A 17,032-nucleotide genomic window follows, 5' to 3' on the forward strand; every position below is an offset into this window, starting at 1 on the left:
ATGGGGTTATTGTAAGAATCCAATAAGTGACCTATATAAAGTGCTTAGAATAATAAGAGTTCAATAAATGTTAACTATGGATTACGTTATGGGGCCTTAGTCTGCCATGGTAGGCAACTTAATGTTTCTCTGCCATCTACAGTTTCTCATTCAAATTGATACTAAATAGTAAGTGTCCAAACAGAAGCACCTCTGGAGCTAGCAAAGCCCTAAGAAACAGTTATACATGTGGCCACATCCTGTTTGTCCAAAGTCACCTGAATTTGTATTTTTATATAAATAGATTCAAATGTTCTGGTCTTTTCTCTCCGCTGGGAGATAATTTTGTAATGGTCATACCTTTTTCATTAATTGATAATGAGCTGGGGCACCTGGGTGGTTCAGTTGGTTAAGCAACTGCCTTCGGTCCAGGGCATGATCCCAGGGTCCTGGGATCGAGCCCCATGTCGGGCTCCCTGCTCCACGGGGAGCCTGCTTCTCCCTCTCCCTCTGCCTGCAGCAACCCCTGCTTGTGTGCTTTCTCTCTCTCTCTGTCAAATAAATAAATAAAATCTTTAAAAATTGATAATGAGCTAATTCATTGTATCAGTGAATACATATGTTGCTCATATAAAATACTGCAACACTTATTACTATGGTTTTGTTCTGAGAGATGAAATAAACTGACTCTGTTTGTGACTGAGATCTGATTGGTGGAAATTACTTGTGGTCCAGTGGATCTAGGAATTAATCAAATCATGCTCTTTGATAAGAATGCAAGTTGCAGTAATTCTGTTTGCAATGAAGTAATGTGCATTTTTGATTTCATGTGGCTATAATAGCTTTTTTGTTGTTCTAAATAAATATCTGGCAATGGTAAATTCAATATATTTTGCTAATGAAACATTCTCAAAACATAAGTAACTCTTAATTTAATAAAAGCTGAGAATACCCTATTACATGCCCTATCACATGGTTTATGCAAATAGCACATATATGAATGATGCAGGAATGTTTATATATGACAGTGGATTCATTCTTTTTTTTTTTTAATTTTATTTTATTATGTTAGTCACCATACATTACATCATTAGTTTTTGATGTAGGGTTCCATGATTCATTGTTTGCGTATAACACCCAGTGCTCCATTCAATACGTGCCCTCCTTAATACCCGTCACCGGGCTAACCCATCCCCACAACCCCCTCTAAAACCCTCAGTTTGTTTCTCAGAGTTCATAGTCTCTCATGGTTCATCTCCCCCTCTGATTCCCCCCCTTCATTTTTCCCTTCCTACTATCTTCTTTTTTTTTTTTTTTTAACATATAATGTATTATTTGTTTCAGAGGTACAGGTCTGTGATTAATCAGTCTTACACAATTCACAGCACTCACCATAACACATACCCTCCCCAATGTCCATCACCCAGCCCCCCCATCCCTCTCACCCCCCACCACTCCAGCAATCCTCAGTTTGTTTCCTGAGACTAAGAATTCCTCATATCAGTGAGATCATATGATAATTGGCTTTCTCTGATTGACTTATTTTGCTTAGCATAATACCCTCTAGTTCCATCCACGTCGTTGCAAATGGCAAGATTTTGTTGTTGTTTTTTTTTATGGCTGCATAATATTCCATTGTATATATATACCACATCTTCTTTATCCATTCATCTGTTGATGGACATCATGGCTCTTTCCATAGTTTGGCTATTGTGGACATTGCTGCTATAAACATTGGGGTGCACGTACCCCTTTGAATCACTACATTTGTATCTTTGGGGTAAATACCCAGTAGTGCAATTGCTGGGTCATAGGATAGCTCTATTTTCAACTTTTTGGGGAACCTCCATACTGTTTTCCAGAGTGGCTGCACCAGCTTGCATTCCCACCAACAGTGTAGGAGGGTTCCCCTTTCTCCACATCCTCGCCAACATCTGTCATTTCCTGACTTGTTAATTTTAGCCATTCTGACTGGTGTGAGGTGGTATCTCATTGAGGTTTTGATTTGGATTTCCCTGATGCCGAGCGATGTTGAGCACTTTTTCATGTGTCTGTTGGCCATTTGGATGTCTTCTTTGGAAAAATGTCTGTTCATGTCTTCTGCCTATTTCTTGATTGGATTCTTTGTTCTTTGGGTGTTGAGTTTGATAAGTTCTTTATAGATTTTGGATACTAGCCCTTTATCTGATATGTCATTTGCAAATATCTTCTCCCATTCTGTCGGTTGTCTTTTGGTTTTGATGACTGTTTCCTTTGCTGTGCAAAAGCTTTTTAACTTGATGAAGTCCCAATAGTTCATTTTTGCTCTTGCTTCCCTTGCCTTTGGCGATGTTTCTAGGAAAAAGTTGCCGAGGTCGAAGAGGTTGCTGCCTGTGTTCTCCTCTAGGATTTTGATGGACTCCTGTCTTACATTTAGGTCTTTCCTCCATTTTGAGTGTATTTTTGTGTGTCTTGTAAGGAAATGGTCCAGTTTGATTCTTCTGCATGTGGCTGTCCAATTTTCCCAACACCACTTGTTGAAGACACTGTCTTTTTTCCATTGGACATTCTTTCCTGCTTTGTTGATGATTAGTTGACCATAGAGTTGAGGGTCCATTTCTGGGCTCCCTATCCTGTTCCATTGATCTATGTGCATGTTTTTGTGCCAATACCATACTGTCTTGATGATTACAGCTTTGTAATAGAGTTTGAAGTCCGGAATTTTGATGCCACCAGCTTTGCTTTTCTTTTTCAACTTCCCTCTAGCTATTCGGGGGCTTTTCTGGTTCCATACAAATTTTAGGATTATTTGTTCTAGCTCTGTGAAAAAAGTTGATGGTATTTTGATAGGGATTGCATTAAATGTGTAGATGGCTCTAGGTAGCATTGACATTTTCACAATATTTGTTCTTCTAATCCATGAGCATGGAACATTTTTCCATTTCTTTGTGTCTTCCTCAATTTCTTTCATGAGTATTCTATAGTTTTCTGAGTACAGATTCTTTGCCTCTTTGGTTAGATTTATTCCTAGGTATCTTATGGTTTTGGGTGCAATTGTAAATGGGATCGACTCCTTAATTTCTCTTTCTTCTGTCTTGTTGTTGGTGTAGAGAAATGCAACTGATTTCTGTGCATTGATTTTATATCCTGCCACTTTACTGAATTCCTGTATGAGTTCTAGCAGTTTTGGGGTGGATTCTTTTGGGTTTTCCACATAAATTATCATAACATCTGCAAAGAGTGAGAGTTTGACTTCTTTGCCAATTTGGATGCCTTTTATTTCTTTTTGTTGTCTGATTGCTGTGGCTAGTATTTCTAGGACTATGTTGACTAGCAATGGTGATAGTGGACATCCCTAGCTGGCCAGTTAGCTCAGTTTGTTAGAGCGTGGTGCTGATAGTGGACATCCCTGCCGTGTTCCTGACCTTAAGGGAAAAGCTCTTAGTTTTTCCCCATTGAGAATGATATTCACTGTGAGTTTTTCATAGATGGCTTTTATGATATTGAGGTATGTACCCTCTATCCCTACACTCTGAAGAGTTTTAATCAAGAAAGGATGCTGTACTTTGTCAAATGCTTTTTCTGCATCTATTGAGAGGATCATATGGTACTTGTTCTTTCTTTTATTAATGTATTGTATCACATTGATTGATTTGTGGATGTTGGACCAACCATGCAGCCCAGGAATAAATCCCCCTTGGTCATGGTGAATAACCCTTTTAATGTACTGTTGGATCCTATTGGCTAGTATTTTGGTGAGAATTTTTGCATCCATGTTCATCAGGGATATTGGTCTGTAATTCTCCTTTTTGATGGGGTCTTTGTCTGATTTTGGGATCAAGGTAATGATGGCCTCATAAAATGGGTTTGGAAGTTTTCCTTCCATTGACAGTGGAGTCATTCTTATCCATGGTTTAGTGAGGCTCTTGTATCTCTGATGTTCTAACTGGTTGGCTAGTATCCTTCACAGGAGAGCCACCTCTCTGCAGCAGGTACCAAGAGTTGACCTTCAATATCTACTTTCCCTTTAAGTTTTAGCTGGCATGTGGTTTCCCAGTGAGAGACTACATTTCCCAACCTCCCCTGCAGCTAAGTGTGGCCATAAGATTGAGTTCTGGTTCATGGGATGGAATGTGCAATTCCCAAGTCATGCCCTTAAAGTCATGCTTGTCCTCCACTTTCTCTGGGAGTGGATGTGGTTGTAAGAGCCAGCTTTCACCAATATATGAAGACTACAGCTAGGGGAGTATGGAAGCAATAAGTTAGAGGCAACCTTGATCCCTAGGCAATGCAAGTAGCAGACTTATGACCTCATCCCCCCTCCCCCACCCCTGCCCCAACCATCTAACAGCTTAGACTTCCACATGAGAGCGGAAAAAACCTTCTGTTTTGCTTAAGTTATTGTCATTTTGATTTTGGTAAAGCAGTGCTAATCAATACCCCAAATAATAGCATCCAGAATACCTTTTTTTGTGCTGAAATGTGGACATGAAGTAGATTTCACACCTGTCATGTTAAAAGCAGAATGTTGTCAGAGTAGAGTGATCAGAGAGCCTCCATCAGTGAGCAGTCACCTGAAAGAATATTCTAAAGCAAAGAGCTGTGTCTGCTTTATTTTTCATATCCCCATTACTAGGAGCAGTACCAGGCACATAATAGGTCCTTGTAAATGAATGACAGATCCAAAACAAGCCAGGCAAGACATGCCAAGAAGGGGTGGAAACTAGGTACCTAATATAAAAGCAATATTATGTGGAAGCTAAGTAATATAAGTAAAAGAAAGAGCATGTAAATAATATTAGCATTAATGAGAATTAATGCCTGACACTGTACTAAAAGCTTTCTGTGCACTTTAGATTTAATCTCCACAAAAACTCCGTGAGGTAAATATGATTACTCTCATTTTACAAAAGAGGAAACTGAGACTCAGAGAGGTTGTAGCTACTATAGAGTTTAGTCAGGATTTGAACTCAGGTCACCAAATTATGCTGCATGTGAATACACTAAAACATTGTGGACCCAGTAGGTACGATCAGCAAAACACCATCCTTAGGGGTTTAAGGATGAGATGGTTTGTTTGGGGCAAAAGGGAGGCTATAACCTATAAAGATATGTTTAAGAGTTGAGAGGAAAGATATTGCCCTTAAAAATGTAGTGCTTTAATAGAAAAATATTTTTTTATATAAACCTCTTAGTTTTGTTTGTTTTGTAAAGATATCAAGACAGCATTGTGTATAAAAAGCCTAATAGGAGATTTAGGGCTTCAGTGTGACCTTGAGTAATTTCTGTAAGTTCTTTGAGATTTGACTTTCTCGTCTTCTTCTAGAAGGACTAGACCAGCTGGGAGCTTAGGTTGTGGGGAGTCCTAATTCCCCGTGGTGCCATGATCCCTGATCACTTGGGGAGGGAGAACATAATGGGTCCTTAGATGAGAGTGGGCTCATTCAGGCTTTTACAAGTCATGTGCCCACTTCTCTGACTGGTGGTTAGAAGCTTAAGGGCATAGACATATGGTAAGCTAGGTCACGGCTAGGGAAAATCTGAGAAGTCAAGCAAAGTTGATCTAGGTGTTTCTCAATGTTCAATTTTTATTTTTTCTAGTCTCACCTCCTTCCTAGTCACCTCCAGACTCCTAATACCTTTCTCCCACTTATGTACACTGCAGAATTTCCCCATTAGAGTTTCTCAAAACATTTTTCTATGATGTCTTCTTTCCCAGACAATGCCTGAACTTTCAGGCATTTTCAAATCTATTCCCCAAGCATCTTAATTTCCTTTTCATCATTCCCCAGCTGCTGGCTAACTAACTAGTCAGTTAAAGAAATGAATCAGGGCCATGGGGATAATGGTTAGTAATAGTCTAATCCTTTTCATATAACAGGGACCCTTCAGGGACTTTGCCCCAAGAACCTGTTGGGGCCAGCGGTAAAGGAGTTTTGGGGGTTTGTATAAGCAAGTTATATTTAAGACCAGATCTGGATGAAGAACTTAAATTTATATATGTCAGAAAGTTTTCTTCAGTTCAAGTAAATGTAGCAAATATTAATTAAATGTGACTGTGGCAGAGGTTGAGGTTTTTTTCACTCTCCTGTGAAAGTTCAGTCCTCAAGACTGTTCAAACGAAGAAAGGATACATTTATGGGAAGGGTTTCTGCACTCAACTGCTGCTGCTTTTCCAAGACTGGTAACGTGGGGAATATGGTCTAAATAGAAACCCAAGGTCCTCATTACTTTTGTCTGCCTTAAACCCAGAGCGAATCCCAAGACATCAGCTTCCTGCTTCCCATTCTCCAGACTCCCACAAGACCCCTCTCAGAGCTCCAGATTCACAAGTACTTTCTAAAGGAAAGTGACCCTGATGTCAAACAACAGAGAAAGGGAAAAAACACAGAGATGAGAAAGTGGTACAGTTGCTCTTATCCGTCTGTGTAATAAAGATATGTATTAGTTTTGAAGTAGGAAATTGTAACATTATCATAAAAGCCACACTATTTACATATTAATTGCCATGAGCACAAGGTTTGGAAGTTTTCACAGAGATGACTGTTTTGAGCTGGGCTTTGAAGGATGAAGAGGAGTTTGCCATTTTAAGCAGTAGGGGAATTCCAAGCCCAAGAAAGTGCATGAGCAGAAGTCCACAGGTGTGATCATGCATGGAGTGTTCAGAAAACAGCAGGGTGTGTGGTGGGGCTGGAGCATAGAGTACGTGGAACTAGACTTGGGAGGTGGAGTAGAAAGGTAGGATGACAGAGAATAGAACCTATGTACTTGGCCTGAAGAAATTGAATTAATGGGAATGAATAAGAATAAATAAATGACATCTTCTGGGACCTGGGAAGGACTAATACTGTATGGGAGCCTGGTGGGAGTATCTTGGAGTAGTTGGGAAATACGGACACTAATCCTATTTTTGTCTAAACCAAGATTATTTGGTGGGAGATTCCTCATGACTGATGTAAAAACGGGACCAGGTGAGGGGCGCCTGGGTGGCTCAGTCAGTAAAGCATCTGCCTTCGGCTCAGGTCATGATCCTAGAGTCCTGGGATCGAGCCCCGCCTCGGAGCCCCCTCTGCCTCTGCTGCTCTCCCCCTGCTTGTTCTCTCTCTCTCTGTCAAATAAATAAATAAAATCTTAAAAAAGAACTGGACCAGGCGACCCCAAGTTCCTCTCTGCCTTTCTCTAGTTTTAGATACAAGCTAACATCATACTCTAATGGTGCTAGCCCTGGCCCCAGGATGTGGTGAGGGGGACTGTTATGGAGTTATTATTATTATTCTCTGCCTGAAGCACCTTTGTAGTGACTTATTTTATTTTCTTATCTAACTCTAACACTGGCCAAGTCAGAGTCCTTTGCTTCTTTATTAGAGAGCACTGGCTGTTTTATTGAAGTATATGACCTCAATCCAAAAGCTTTGAGGGAGGTGTGTGTGTGTGTGTGTGTGTGTGTGTAAGACCATCATTAAGTTTTGGAGTCACTTAGATTTGAATTGAATGTCCTTCTAGTCTGGCAACAAGTGTGCAACCATGTTGGGTAGGGAGTGTGGGAGACAGGTGTAATTTGTGTTGCCATTAGCAGACAGAAGGCATCTAGAGGCGGGCATAGGATATGTATACGGACTACTCTCCTACCCTGTTAGAGCCTCATCTCTGGGCTTGTAAGCAGATCCATCTATGAGTAGGAAACTTTCTAGAGCAGTCACTGCCCTGTAGGGAAAGACTGTGGCAGTCAGGCTGACTTGGCAGAAAATCCCAGCTCTATCCATATTAGCTGTGTGATGTGAGTAAGTTGCTTAACTTTTGAGAGCCTCATTTTCCTCATCCATAAGATGATTCTTCATAGGGTTACTGTTAAAATGGCAGTCAAGTATGTGAAAATGCCTGGCTTTGTTGCAAAAGCACTCAGTCAACTGTAGAATTATTTTTTCCTACTGAGTCATGAGTAGCCCCCAATACATCTTTCTTAGCTTCCCTTCTTTAGAATAACTCATCCCAGTTCCTTAAACCTTTTGACTGAGTCTTGTTTCTTAGCCTCTTATTATAACTGTGGTTGTTTATAGACCTTGTCTCCAGTTCTCCTTGGTGACACTTGAGAAGAGCCCAGCCTTTCGGGAGCTGACAGCACAGCTACATGCCAGTTTTTCTCATTTCTCATTTCTCACCCATCACACTCCTTCAGCTTCCAGTATCCTCCCTCCTCCTGGGATGTGGGCCAAGCTGAGAGATTCTTAGCTACCACTCCCACCACTTCCCAAGTGGGAGTGATGACTAGTCCTCACAGCAGCTACTCCTGGGACAGGCTCTTGGCAAGGCTTTAGCTGCTACTAAGTTGCAAATCCTGCCCCAGCAATTCCCTCCTTTCTGTCATAAAAAGAGAGGGAGGGTCTCTCTGCTGCAAATTCATCTGTAGCATTTTCAATTCAACAATGAATAGAGTGACTCTATATAAATTATTTGAAGGTCCAGAGTTGACACTGTTGCTAAACAATCTCCCATTAATGCATAGCTAATGCAAAACCAGTGTATGACTGGACCTCCAATGCTGGACAGTTACTTCAACTGGAACTGAACTGAAATACCAATTTTTGTGCTACATGCACCAACAACTGCTGAATAATGCAAGAATCTGAAAAAGTTTTCTCCATTACATAAAAACAACCACATGCTTGTTTAATGTTTTTTAGCAAACATTCAAGTGTCTATCATATGCCAGTATGCTATCGTCAATATGTCAAGATGCTATTCTTAGGGACTTAATACATGTTATTCTATGAAATGAGAATATTTTTGATATTTACAATATAACCAAGTCTGTTTCATTATTTCTTTTATCTCCCACATATTATTTACTTTCCACAAATGGGAAAACTGTGGCAACATTATGTCTTTGTTTGGAGTAGATTCAGATCCCATGCATGGAGTCTTGATTTACATGTAGCGCCATAGCCTTCATGGTAACTGAATTTCAGGTTAAGGTAATGATCTAGTGCCCCTATCAAAAACATTTTAGAATTCCCAACACCATCCAAATTTCATTAATTCTTACTTACTCGTTCAACTTAACAAAATGTTTGAGTGCTAAGAAAGTGCTTGACACCTTATTTTGCTAGCTCCTTGTGCCTTTCCAGAATGTTATAACATTAAAATTGTGGTAGACTGGTGGTAAGGTTAAGATGAGACTCAGAAATGGAACTTTCCATAATAGAAACCAGACAAATTCCTGGTTTTTGTGTAGATTCTGGCTCTTATAGTCATATACCACTAAAATTTATCATAAAGACTAGCAGGGGACCTACAAACTTAGTTGCTTGGCAAATTTTGATCTTTAAGAAAAAGGTCAAATCAAATTTCACTTGAAAACATAAGGCAAAAAAACTGAATTTTTATGGTGTTTTTTGAGACAGAGTTATTAATGTGTTTAAATCCTACCCCCAAATTTTCAGTTCTCCATTGTTATACTATTATTATGGTATTCTTGAGCTTACTTTGTGATTTTCCAATGCAGTTCAGTTGATAATTGGGCTACATTTCAGGTAATGAATTCCATAATTATTTTAATGCACATTCGAAGTGCAACAAGCTGTTAGGAAGCTAAAAAGTCTAAGTCATACAATACTAGACTCTTAACTTGAAGTTTTTTTAGTCAATTGTTTAATTTAAAACTGACATGTCTCTACTCAAAGTTTAGATCTTTTATTTTTTTTATTTATTAAAGATTTTATTTATTTATTTGACAGAGAGAGCGCACACAAGCAGGGGGGAGTGACAGGCAGAGGCAGAGGGAGAAGCAGGCTCCCTGCAGAGCAGGGGGAGCCCAATGTGGGACTCAATCCCAGGACCCCAGGATCATGACCTGAGCTGAAGGCAGTCACCTAACCAACTGAGCCACCGAGGCGCCCAAAACTTTCGATCCTTTAAAACAGTTCCTGTGCTTTTCTTCCTTCCTCTGTCCTGAAAATGAAGAGAAAAAAAAAGTCTCTAAAATATTTGTTTGACAAATGAACAAAGAAATGAATCTTCTGAGCTCTTTCCAGGCACTGTGGGGTTAGCATGAGCCACAGCACCATTTTGGGGGGATCATTAGTTCTGCTAAATTTTTTCTTGAGTCAAGAGCACATGTTGGGGATGCTCTCTCAGCATAAATATGATGTAACATCTCAGGATGTGGAATTGTTATAAAAAGAGACTTTGTTGCATCTGCAAAAATGTTGATGATCACTGAACTAATCCAGATCATCTCTGGAGGGAAATTTGATTCAAGAATGTCACCTTCAGAGAGCAAAGACATCTTATCCAGTATGACTGGACCCTGCTGGTAGCTAATCCCCCATACTACGAATCCAAAAAGTTTGGCTGTCTTGATGCTGTGCTCGCTACCAAAAATTCTACCGATAAGCCCATCGTGAGGATCAGGGTTCACCTTTATAATAAACAATTGTCATGGGAAAAAAAGAATGTCCCCTTCAAATCACTAGATACTTGGACACTACAAATGGGTTCTCCTGCCTGCTATAAATGCTAACTTGACCCTCTTATTCTACTGGTTCTCAACACCAGAAATTAGATGAAATGTGCCAACAAGAAGATACTTCTCACTGCCTCCTTACTCCTACAACTTCTCTTTGTTTAAAAAACAAAACAAGGGGCGCCTGGGTGGCTCAGTCATTGGGCGTCTGCCTTCGACTCAGGTCATGATCCAAGGGTTCTGGGGTTGAGCCCCGCATCGGGCTCCCTGCTCGGCGGGAAGCCTGCTTCTCCCTCTGCCTGCTTCTCCCTCTGCCTCTCCCCCTGCTTGTGTTCCCTCTTTCACTGTGTCTCTCTCTGTCAAATGACTAAATAAAATCTTAAAAAAACAAACAAACAAAAAACAAACAAAAAAAAGAAACAAGCCAGAAAAGTTATTAAGACAGTAGACAAAAATGGAATTTAGTTCTTGACTTCTTTCCATCTCTGTGTTGAACTAAGTTTTTTCTTTTTTTATCCAAAGGAGAAATTAATTACTAATCTTTTCTAAAGCTGTCAGGCCAATTAATTTATTGATAACCAAACTGGTTTACTCCTCACGTATTTTGTTTTTTCTCTTTTCTCATAACCAAAAATTCCAACAAAGTATATTTCTAAAGCTAGAAAGTACGGTTCTTATCACAAATGCCACATGACTTCATACATGGAATATGAAAAACATGATCTTTGGTTTTCATATCTTGTGATTTAGTTGAATGTAGGGAGATTTAAATTGCAGAGTTTGAAACTCTGAGATAGACCCATCTGTGAGTTGGCCATCAAGTATTCAAGTAGGCCAAGTGAAGGAATTTTGCGGAGGTATCAGTCAAGGTTCAAAGAGAAACAGAACCAATGGGAGATAGATATGTGTGTGTATGATATATATAATATATAAACATATATAAATAAAGATATATAGGCATATACGTATTTTTTATGGAATTGGCTCATGCAATTATTGGGGCTGGCAAGCCTGAAATTTGTAGGGTAGGCCAGCAGGTTGGAAACTCAGGCAGGAGTTAATGTTGTAGTCTTTTTTTTTTTTTTAATTTTATTTTATTATGTTATGTTAATCACCATACATTCCATCATTAGTTTTTGATGTAGGGTTCCATGATTCATTGTTTGCGTATAACACCCAGTGCTCCATTCAATATGTGCCCTCTTTAATATCCATCATCAGGCTAACCCATCCCCCCACCCCCTCCCCTCTAGAACCCTCAGTTTGTTTCTCAGAGTCGATAGTCTCTCATGGTTCGTCTCCCACTCCAATTCCCCTGCTTCATTTTTCCCTTCCTAGTATCTTCTTTTTTTTTTTAAACATATAATATATTATTTGTTTCAGAGGTACAGGTCTGTGATTCATCAGTCTTACACAATTCACAGCACTTACCATAACACATACCCTCCCCAATGTCTATCACCCAGCCACCCTATCCTTCCTACCCCCCACCACTCCAGGAACCCTCAGTTTGTTTCCTGAGACTAAGAATTCCTCATATTAGTGAGATCATATGATACATGTCTTTCTCTGATTGACTTATATCGCTTAGCATAATACCCTCTAGTTCCATCCGCGTCATTGCAAATGGCAAGATTTCGTGGTTTTTTTTTTTTGATGGCTGCATAATATTCCGTTGTATATATCTACTACATCTTCTTTATCCATTCATCTGTAGATGGACATCATGGCTCTTTCCATAGTTTGGCTATTGTGGACATTGCTGCTATAAACATTGGGGTGCACGTACCCCTTTGGATCACTACATTTGTATCTTTGGGGTAAATACCCAGTAGTGCAATTGCTGGGTCATAGGATAGCTCTATTTTCAACTTTTTGGGGAACCTCCACACTGTTTTCCAGAGTGGCTGCACCAGCTTGCATTCCCACCAACAGTGTAGGAGGGTTCCCCTTTCTCCACATCCTCGCCAACATCTGTCGTTTCCTGACTTGTTAATTTTAGCCATTCTGACTGGTGTGAGGTGGTATCTCATTGAGGTTTTGATTTGGATTTCCCTGATGCCGAGCGATGTTGAGCACTTTTTCATGTGTCTGTTGGCCATTTGGATGTCTTCTTTGGAAAAATGTCTGTTCATGTCTTCTGCCTATTTCTTGGTTGGATTCTTTGTTCTTTGGGTGTTGAGTTTGATAAGTTCTTTATAGATTTTGGATACTAGCCCTTTATCTGATATGTCATTTGCAAATATCTTCTCCCATTCTGTCGGTTGTCTTTTGGTTTTGATGACTGTTTCCTTTGCTGTGCAAAAGCTTTTTATCTTGATGAAGTCCCAATAGTTCATTTTTGCCCTTGCTTCCATTGCCTTTGGCAATGTTTCTAGGAAAATGTTGCTGTGGCTGAGGTCGAAGAGGTTGCTGCCTGTGTTCTCCTCTAGGATTTTGATGGACTCCTGTCTCACATTTAGGTCTTTCAACCATTTTGAGTTATTTTTGTGTGTCTTGTAAGGAAATGGTCCAGTTTGATTCTTCTGCATGTGGCTGTCCAATTTTCCCAACACCACTTGTTGAAAACACTGTCTTTTTTCCATTGGACATTCTTTCCTGCTTTGTCGAAGATTAGTTGGCCATAGAGTTGAGGGTCCATTTCTGGGCTCTCTATTCTGTTCCATTGATCTATGTGCATGTTTTTGTGCCAGTACTATACTGTCTTAATGTTGTAGTCTTGAGGCAAAATTTCTTTTTCTCCAGGAAACCTCAGTTTTTGCTCTTAAGGCCCCCAACGTATTGGGCAAGGCCCACCTATGTTATCAAAGGTAATCTCTTCTACTTAAAGTCAACTAATTGTAGATGTTAACCACGTGTACAAAATTCCTTCATGGCAACATGTTCTTTACCATATGGCAGGTATGGTAAAGAACAACATGGACTGAGATCATACTGCTTCATATCCATGCTCTTGTACAAGCTGTAACCACCCTCTAGAAGGTACCCCCTCGTGTTGTCTACTTATTCCTTGAATATGTTTCCTTCTCATTTAGAATTTACCTTCTTACTAAAGTTTGGGTCATGGTGATGAAAAGAAGTTGGAAGATTCAAGAGCTATTCAGGAGGGAGATCAAGAGGACTTTGTGACTGATGGGTTTTGACTATGAGAAAGGGAAGCAAATGTGGAGTAACATACAGGTGCCTGCCTTGAGCACGGTGACTGGTAGAGATATTCACGATGCAGAAAATGGAGGAGAAAAATAAATCTGGCGGAGAAGATGATCATTTCAGTTGGACACATTGAATTTTAGTTGCCTATGACTCATGGTGAAAATGTGTAGAGGAAGATAGTGCTCAGGACAGATATCTGACCTAAGCCTACAAATCTGGGATGTGTCTTATGTAAATGAGAGTTGAAGAAGTTATATAGGAAATTACATGGAGAAGACCAAGTGCAGAATCCTGGAAAAACATTATTTGAAGAAACAGAGAGAAGTGCCTCTGCGGAGACTGAGCATAAATTATCAAAGAAGTAGAAAGAAAACCAGGAAAATGTGTCACAAAATAAAAGCAACCAGTCAGTGTCAGATGGAGCAGATAAGTCACATAAGATGAGGTTCAAAATGCTGTCCATTAACATTAACAATAAGATTGTTGGGGGCACCTGGGTGACTCAGTCGGTTAAGTGGCCAACTCTTGATTTTGGCTCAGGTCATGATCTCAGGGTCCTGGGATCGAACCCCAGGTTGGGCTCCACAATCAGTGGGGAGTCTGCTTGAGGATTCTCTCTCTCTCTCTCTCCCTCTGCCCTTCCCCTGGCTTGTGTGTGCTCACGTGCTCATGCTCTCTCTCTCTCTCAAATAAATAAATCTTAAAAAAAAAACCCAATAAGATTGTTGGTAATCTTGGAGCAAATATTTTCAGCGAATGGGGTGGAAGCCAGAGTGCTGTAGGATGAAGACTAGATAGGACGTCAAGTGGAAGCAGCAAGTGTAGACAAATCTTCCCCTGACTACTTCCATCCTCTCTGCGTAAATAGATAGGTTCTTAGATTCTAGCAGTCTGGATCCAGTCAGGAGATTGAGACCACACAGTGATTTAAACAGGGGAAATTAAAAAAAAATAAATGGGAAGTTTAATATAAAGAATTATTAAACTATAATAATAGAGTAACTTTAGGATATAAGATTACTCTTTACGGTATCTTAGGGCAGAAGGAGATGGACAAACTTGGAAGGGGGCCCTCTCCTCAAGGCCGTGGTTTGAATCTCATTGGAGAAATGTGTATTTGAACCTCCTAGATGGCAGAGAAGTTTGCTGATTTGCTGGCCAGAGCTGGTCTGCAGTCACAGGATGAGCAGGAATGAACCCTCTGGCATGCAGGCAGAGCTGGTGAGCCACAGCTGGTGGCCAGTGCATGCGTGTGCAGTAGCAGTGGAGGCCTGAGGTCCCTATGGGGAAGAATGTGAGGTTGGGGGGAGCACAGCATGGAGGGGATAATGGGAGCCACACCTGAGGAGGGAGTTAGTGTAAACAATCAGGGAGCCAATACGGAGACGAGGCCTGGAGCACAGGATATCTGTATAGAGAGGGCAGCAGGAAGACGATCACCAGGCTGTGCTGGGGCTGCAATGTCCCTGAGGGACAGTGCTTGCTGGGTGGGTGCCTAGGGCCAAGTACCACCAGATGTCCTCACTCCCACACTGCTGATCCACCACACTGCAACCAGAAACCTCAAGAGAGCCCCTTCACCCTGCAGTGTCCCTCCAGCGCTCTCTACTGAGAAAGCTTCACATCATGCTAACAGAGAAACGCTTCAAGCAATTCCATCCATTATCACAGAGTATATATTTGAAGGGTGAGTTAGAACTGAGAGACAATTGATAGTAGCATGGACTCTGTGCAACTTGCTACTCTGTTTACCAAAGACCTTTCTTTGCATCTCTGGTAAAGATGAATGAGATAGGATTGAGGAAACACCACTGGGAAATCGCAAATTTGTAGCCCTGCTTTGCAGAGTTGTTTGATTTTCAACAGTTTTTAGGCATCCCAGTACAAGAATAGAGTTGCAGATACAGTATTGATCCAGACTTGGGTTTTGCTGGTGGGAGTGAAGGGGGAGATGTTGAGCCACATGCCAAAGTCTTCAGCAAAAGATAGGAAGTCACCAGGAGACAGTAAACAACATTACCAAGGAAATATAGAGGTGGGACAATGGAATAACATGAGTCTCAAGAAGGATAAGCTTTTACCAGAGTGGGAAGGATCAGCAGTTTTGGATGCAACTGAGGGGAACCAGGAAGCCAAGTTTTTCTCTTTGCCCAAGGGTTCGAAGAGGTTGAAGACCTAAGGAAGTGAGTTAGCAATGGAATAAAGGATCTAGAGACGATGGTACAAAGGGGTAGATGGTCAGTAGTGGATTACAATCCACTGAGGGGAGGCATTCTGTAGCAGTAACAATGTGACAAGGAAGAGGACCTGGTCTTTCCCTGGGAGAGCTGAGAAAAAAGGATGAATGACAGCAGCTCACCTCAGGTGTCCTCACTTTGCCACAAGTCTTTTGGTATTTGAAATGGTATTTCTGGTCTAGGCGATGTGATGAGGTCTGCCTTGAGCCTTGCACACGTGCAGCAAGGATCTTATTCAGGGCGAGGGCTTTCTCAGCATTCGTAAGAGTGGTCAGGGTCCTGGTTAGGGATCCAGGTTGCTTTTGAATTTATTACTTAATTGTTTGTTTTTAGCTTAGATATTCTTTCAGTGTAAGAATAATGTAACCACATTATAGAAACTTTGGGAAGTTAGAAAAAAGGAAAAACTAGTAATTCCCACCCTAACGTAATAATTCAGGAATATCTGCTAGGGCTTTTTTCTATGTACATTTAAAAACATTGTTATACTATTAATGATACACAGTTTCATGTCTTTTTACAAAATCTTAAGCATTCCTCATGTGGCTGCATGGTCTTCATAACTATAATTTTAAAGGTTTGCATAATAATTTGGTTAGATGCATTCTCGTGTATTTCTCTGTTGTTGGATTGGTTTTCTCTGAATTGTTAACAAGTTGATCAGTGCACTATGATTTGTGATCATGACTGTGTATAACTATTCATTTTTGTGCCAGAGTTCATATTTTTTAAGTTCTGGTTTCGAAATGATAGCCATTCGTGACGGGTTTCCTAGGCTACATTTTGAATTCAATTTATCTTTGATGACATCATAGTGGAATGTCTTTTGTTCAAGAGGGAGGTACATGACTCTGATGTTTCTTTGACTCAGCATCAAAGGCTTTTATGCATTTTTGGTCTTTTATAAGTCAGAAGTGAAAGAAGATAAAGGAGCTCAATGTCTTTAGAAAGAACACATTTCTATAGTGGCTATAGATTCATTATGAGCATTTCTCACACCACCCTGATGCCTATTTTCCACAATTAAACTGTAGCTGCTTCTCTTAGTGTTTCAGTTCTCACCTACACAACTGGATAAAATATTAGAGTAAAATAAACTCATGAGTGTGTCTTGGGGTGGATTTTAGTTACCATGTATGGAAACCTGAGTCTTAAGGTAAGTAGGTTCTTTGGCAGCAAGCCAGCCCCTGAGGAGACTGGATATCCTCACAGTAGAACCAAA

Source organism: Halichoerus grypus, chromosome 5 (assembly GCF_964656455.1).
Source record: "Halichoerus grypus chromosome 5, mHalGry1.hap1.1, whole genome shotgun sequence".
Taxonomy (NCBI): Eukaryota; Metazoa; Chordata; class Mammalia; order Carnivora; family Phocidae; genus Halichoerus; species Halichoerus grypus.